The following is a 7226-nucleotide window of genomic DNA, read 5'->3' as shown; positions in this document are numbered from 1 at the left end:
TTGCAGCCGTTTTGGTCTAAGTATGTGTTATTAATGACTGTCAGCTACTACCACATCAAATTTTAGTGCAATACATGTAAATTTGACTGATTTATTTTATTATTAGAACTTTATTTATACAGGTTAGGTTTTTTTTATAACCTAAATTAACAACTCTCATCATTGTTGGTGATGAGGCCCAAGATGGTGATGTCATCAGTATACTTGAGGATGACGTTAAAGCTGTGCTTGACAGTACAGTCATGTGTAAATAGAGAGTACAGGAGTGGACTGAGGACACAGCCCTGAGGTGTACCGGTGCTAAAGACTAGTGTGGAGGAGAGGTGACTGCTGATTCTCACTGCCTGTGGTCTGTGACTTCACCAGGCCCAATGTGGTGAGCTTGGAGACCAGTTGGAGGGGATTATGGTGTTGAATACTGAGCTGTAGTCAATGAAGAGCATTCTCACATATGTGTTGTCCTTCTCCAGATGGTTGAGGGAGGTGTGAACTGCTAAAGCAATAGTGTCATCTGTAAACCTGTTTACTCTGTATGTGAACTGTAGGGGGTCTAGGGTGTCAGGGAGGGAGGCACAGATGTGATTTTTGATCATTTGCTCAAAGCACTTCATGATGACAGATGTGAGTGCAATGGACTGAACGTTTTTAAGGCAGAATGCTGCAGAGATCTTTGGGATAGGGACAACAGTGGAGGTCTAAAGAATGTCACTGGCTCAGAGACAGGTTAAAGATGTTGGTAAACTAGCATTACTGCAGTTGTTGTCTAAATATTTGTGTATCCTGCACAGTAACTCTTCAAGCTATATCAGATCTATGAGAGAAGAGGTGTTTGTTAAGCAAACAGCTGTGATGGTGTGAAATGACCACCTTTAGATGGATTTTACAGGTTGCAAAAATCTAGCTGGTGAGCTACAAACACAATCACACCAGAGAAATTGTGAAAAAACTGTCAAGCACATTTTTAGATCGTAGAAAGTCTTGACTCACTAAACTGAGAATCCTCCTTTATTAAAAACCTCTTAAACAAGGGCTATTCAACTGGTGGCCCATGGGCCACTTCTGACAAGCTTAAGTCTGGCCTACCAATGAGTTAATTAATAAATAGTAATTTATTTATTTTTTAAATCACCAAAAAATCCATGAGAGAGACCTGAAAAAAATTGAAACAGCAAATTTTTCAGTCATAGAGAAAATCCTGTTATGAGCCCATCTTAATTTTCAACATTTCACAAGCATACTGAAGTAAAGCGCCCCTCCCCACCAAAAGCATTACACGATGGCATGTTCTACATCACCATGTGCTTGTCTGTGCAGGGTGTTTTTTCATTATCAGGGTCTTTCTTCTCAGCCGTGAAGAAAGAGTTTGATAGGATTTTTTTTTTGCCTCCAGTTTCCTACATGTTTCCAGTTTCACTACTTTTTTGTCTGTCTAAACAGATCTCACTTGTAATTGTGTCTCCAAGGCTCAATCTGATTTATCTGTCTAAATAAAGGTTGAATGAATGAAAAAAGGCCAGGCCTCACCCTGTGACTTCGATATTCAGCGAGGATAGTCACTACTTAACCACTCAGTGCTTTCCCCCTTATACATACCAGGAACAACTTCTGACTCGTGGTGTCAGTTTACAGACAGTAACAGAGACATAAACATAAAGGCCAAAGTAAACCTGGAGAGAACATTAACAAGAACAGCCCATTTCCACACTCAGAAACAACAGAAACATCCATCCATTATCTTTTACCCATTTTTTCGTTTTTGGGTCACAGGGGTCACTAATGCCCATGTCCAGCTATCATTGTGCAAGAGGCGGGGGACACTCTGGACAGGTCTCCAGTCCATCACAGGGACGCACAGAGACAAACAAGACAAACAACCATTCACTCTCTCACTCACACCTAGGGACAATTTAGAGTTACCAATCAGAACTAATGGATGTTTTTGGTGTGTGGGAGAAAACCCATGCATGCATGTAGAGAACATGAAAACTCCACTCAGAAAGGTCCCGGGGTGAGATTTGAACCGGCAACCTTCTCACTGAGAGGCAACAGCTCAACCAACTGCACCACCATGCCACCCTTCAGTCAGAAATATTAAAAATATAATTTCCACAAGGCTGCGCACACAGTCTCTTTGGGACACTCTCACAGGGGGAACATTGTGAGTTTGGGAGAAAATAAAATAAAGACAAACAGAAACACACATCTTTGCTTTAATCTGGAGCCTACAAATATATGTGCTTTGGTGTTTAAAATGGTTAATTATAAAAATTAAATTAGCAGAAAAACGAGTCAAGGATGTGCGCTCTCACTGGGGCACAATCTTTCTCCCGCTGTGCAGGGAGTTCTGATAAACTGATAATATCAGTGTGTGATCGGCCACGAGCCGGATTAAATATCAAACAGATTTATTACTGAGGGAATATTGATGAGGACGCACAGCAGCTTTGTAGATAGTTTAAAATAACATTTAACCACAAATAGGATGGATAAGTGAGTTAATTCATTTTAGTAAATGACACGAAGGAGACATTCGATGCGCATTGTGCTCGCTTTCAGCCCAGCTGAGTTCTGCTCCGCCTCTTAAACTCACACCTGAGCGGGACGTGGACTCTTCACCTGTGATTTATGAACCGTTTGAGGAAGAGCTGGTCTGTGCAGCCATTTCATTGTAAATGAGAACATCAACATGGTGGTCATTCAGAGAACATCAAAAACAGTCAACATTTTTCTTTTATTTTGAAAAGCATAACGATTTGTAAAATCAGAGATGGCAGAATAACGTTTGTGTAAAATAGGAGGCATAGCGTGTCATTTGTGTTTTTAATGTTGTTTCATATTAGAATATCACTGGTTTTATTGTAAGGAAATAAATCTTGACTTGTACTTTTTTTAATTTTAGTTTACGTTTATTGCATTTATGGTTCAATGTAGCAAAATAAATTAATTTAAAAGGTAACATATCATTGTAATACTTGGCTTATTCACATAAAGACTTTAATTGCTGGATGTCCGGCCTCAGAGCTGTTGGCTTTCAGTGACTGTGATCCCGTGAGCAGTTTAGTCTTAAATACAACAGTGAACAGGAAAATGCATGGAAAAGCTCTGTGGTGGTATAATTCCTCTGGGACATGCCATAAAACCATAAAACTTCTTTCCTAACAGCCTGGATTGAAGCTTCTTTAAAGAAGACATGACATGTGTTTAGCTTATTGTGTGCTCTACTTTGGGTCTCCAAAAGTATGTGGGACTTTAGAACCACAGCCATGATTGTGACGCTTCCTTGTGTCTGTCATCGGGGTTTGTCCATCTCATTTCAAGGTGAACTCCATCTCTGAAGAGGGAAACTGGGTGAGAATCCTCCAAGGTCACTTCTGGTGTCTCTCCTTTGGAGCTGGTGAGTTTCTGACAGGTCAGAGACAGGTTCAATTTCTCAGACTGTCAGGAGCTCACCATTTCTTACTTCTTTAAACACTTGTGAGACAGATAGAAGCAGAGAAAGATGTTTCCCGACTTTTCTGTATTATCCAAGGGGCATTCTTTTCTCGGGCCTTATCTCTCTGTCAGTAATGGGCCTTCAGTGATTCCTGCCAGATCGCAGCTGAAGATGGGCTGTTGAGCCCGCAGATAGAGCAACACTGTCCAAGACACTGCAGATTTAGAATGGGCTATTTTTCCACATGTCTCTGCCCCTCGGTGATTGGTAAACCCTGCTGAATGCACTTTGACGGACACCGCACCCCGTTTTCTTAAAGCAGGAAGAAAAGGAGGAGTGATTGATCTGACCTCCTCAGTCAAAAGTACAGAAGGAGTCATCTGTATCTTCCAGGTGTGATGGAGCTGTGAATGGAAGAGCTTTGAAGTGACATCTGTATCTGTTTCTCCTGAGCTTGTCAGAACTTTTGTTTTGTAGAACCATCCTCAGCGGTGAAGGATCAGAACAGTCGTTGGCATTTTTGACTTTCAAAAGAAGTAGGAACTTCAAAGACGGCGCAGTGTTTGTGCGCGTCTGTACGCGTGTGCACAGTTGACCCAAACATTACTAGCCTCCTGTTGATCAAATTAACGATGAGTTAATTGCCTGGTGAGCGTCTGAACTTACAGTCCTCACATCATCTCCCAGATAAAATCCAAAAAATGTGTTCTTCCTCCCTAAAGGCATTCAGCTAAACTCATACACCGGGATGGGATAATGTCTGGAGGATTCAAAAGAGGTCAAAAGTTTGATAAGATCTGAAAACAGTCATGAGGAATAAAGTTAAAGCAACAGGCAACTTGTGCTGTCCCAAGTGCTCACTCAGCTGGGGAAGTGTTGAAGTTCTCCTCTGTCATTACATGAATGAATGTTTTATGCTGCTATATTATACATCCATTGCACCATATCTTAAGACAGCTTCCTGTGTTTAAACTACTACAAATCTTAGCAGTGTTCAGGCTGACAGAAATACTGTAGTAAAGCTGAGAAGTTCCCTGGAAAAATACAGCAAAACACAAAAAAATGTACTTTAAAATGTTCGGCTCGCCACTTAAAGGACACAAACCTGGTTCTTGTTCAGTAGACTTGTTTAATGAAGGATTGGGACCGTGTTTTGCATTTGTGTTGTGCTATTTGTGTGTGTGTGTGTGTGTGTATCTTCAACTTAGATTGCTTCCAGGAAAACGTGTCCCTGCGTAAAACCCACAAAATTAAAACCTATAAATCAAAATTGATTTGGTAAACAAATGTGACTTTAATTACAGAAATATGGTTATGTGGCAGCTTAGAGATGGAAAAATAATTTACATTGTTCCCCTAATGCTTTAATTGTTGTCTTTAATGACTGCGTGTTATTACAGTAAAAGGCAAATATCTCATTGCTCGTCATTCTGTGTTTTTGTCTAAATTGTTAAAGGTTGTTGCTCTGAAACCTGTCCATATTTGTATTACATCCAAAGTTGTGCTCTAAGTGTATCTGGAACCATCACAGATACTGATACAGCAGCAGTGGTTAAAAACAACATCTTTAGCTCATGTTTGTCACATTAAGCTTGGGTCCAGAAAAGGGAACAATATTTTATTTGTCTTCTCTTTGGTAGAGTTTTAATTGGAATTTATGGCTGCAGCACCAAACTGTGCTCACTGACCGCAATTTTCCTGAAGCCTTTCTGAGCACGTGTAATAATTTCCACAGCCTGTTTTTAATACTGTTATCGCTCAGGGGAAACAATGCTCCAAACATGACCGCCATTGAGTATTGATTCTTTTTAATCATAGTCCTTTGCTATTTTAGACAAAAATATGCCTAAATAGTTTGAGCAAACTGTTGCTTTGTTGAACTCTTCACCTTCTTCACTTTAGATAATCTGCTTTTTTTGTTGTTGTTGTTAGTTTGTCATCAGTCTGTATTTTATCATTAGTTTCATTAATGTTTTGGGATTTTTGTGTTTGATTATGTCCCTTGTGTTTTCATTTTATCTGTTCGTTGTGTTTCCTTTGTACCATCATCCTCCGTCAGTTTCTGCTCCCTCAGTCAACCTGCCCCGCCCGACCACACCTGTTCCTGGTTTCATTGGTCACAGCTGCAGCCACTCTTCCCATCAATCCTTAGATAGATTTTGGTTTCTCCTCACTCGCCAGTTCAGAAAGTTCCTCAAACTGTGGGCTTTAGATATAAACTTTTAAATTGCTGTCAGTTTCATTTAATTTATTTAACCAGGCAAATCCCGTTTAGCTCAAAAATATTTTTTTCAAGGAAGGCCTAGGCCTTAAGGCCTAAAGTCTTTAGGACTGTGACAGAAAAGTACCCAGTAATGCCCACACAAACACAATAAGAGCATACAAGACCCCAGGCCCATATTACACGAGTATTGAGACATCCATGTTCAATGGCAAGAACAAAAAGTGACAGCAGCAGCTAACTGTAGGACTTCCTACTGTAGCTTGAGGCACTTCCAGCAGGAATATCAATATTTCTGTCAGAATAACCATGTAAAGTGAAACTGACAGCAGCATTAATTAAAGGTTGCCACAATTAGCATTCAGCAACAATCCACTTTAGTCTTAGCATTTTTTTATTTTTTTATTTAGTCAGATTTGGACTCCTCCCATAGCACAAATTGAGTTTATACAAAGGACCATTTACAACAATTAGTCAGAACCTTTCCACAAATCAAAACACCTGAACTAGAGTTGTCGACGTTCTGAAACAGAAAAAAGGAACACTGATAGAAAAAGGTGGCTGCAGAGAAAAGGGGGACATTTTTGTCTCAATAACAATCAGTTGTGAAAGAAAACACAACAACTAAACATTTACCGGGCGAACATATACAGGTCCATGTAAGAGCTGGAAAGTTAAAACAAGAATCGGTCACTTTTGGTACTTTAGCCCTGAAACAGTGCAGCAGTTTTCATGTGGTCTGGCTTCAAGCTCCACCATCATCTCTTAATGACAAGCTGCGGCACAGATCAGGAAAAATGACTCGACTTCTCTATGACTTTTGGTTTTGGCGCAACTTTAGCTTTTTAAAATATTTCGCCTTTTTTGTCTGTTTTTTTCTCATAAGAAATGAATTGAGCTCATTTTACATCTTTCATATCTTTTGGGGCGGCTGTGGCTGAGTGGTAAGAGCAGTCGTCCTCCAATGCAAGAGTTGGGGGTTCAACTCCACCTGCCGTCACAAGCCAAAGTGTCCCTGGGCAAGACACTAAACCCCTTGTTGCCTCCGATGTGTGTCCCATCAGTGTATGACTGCGATAAATCACTGATTAGTCTCTTTAGAATGATTTGTTTAATTACCTTTGTATAGATGTAGTAGAGTGCTGTATGAATGAGGACACAGATTGTGTTGTAAAGAGCTCTGAGTGTCTTGACAGGATAGAAAGGTGTTATATAAGTACAGTCCATTTAGATCTGTTTACAACCTTTTACTGCTCCTTTCACATTTTGTTCTGCTTCAGCTTCTTTCAGCTTCCTTGTGCAAATATTAAAAAAATGCAGCTACTTTCAGCTAATTTCAGCTAGTTTTCAGTTGCTTTGTGCTCCTTTCAGATTCTTTCTGCTAACTACAACATGTTTGTGCTTCTTCTAACTTCTTTCTGCTAATTTCAGCTTGTTCTGCTCCTTTCAGCTCATTTATACAAGTTTCAGCTTTTTCTGATGTTTCAGCTACTATTGAGCTGTTTTATGCTAATTTTAGCTTTTTCAGCTAAACTTTTTTTGCACTCATTTAAAACTTTTTTTTTTTTTTTT

This window comes from Nematolebias whitei, chromosome 6 (assembly GCF_014905685.2).
Source record: "Nematolebias whitei isolate Nwh7 chromosome 6, NemWhi1, whole genome shotgun sequence".
Taxonomy (NCBI): domain Eukaryota; kingdom Metazoa; phylum Chordata; class Actinopteri; order Cyprinodontiformes; family Rivulidae; genus Nematolebias; species Nematolebias whitei.
The sequence above is the reverse complement of the archived record's forward strand: the minus strand, read 5'-3'. Positions refer to the sequence as shown.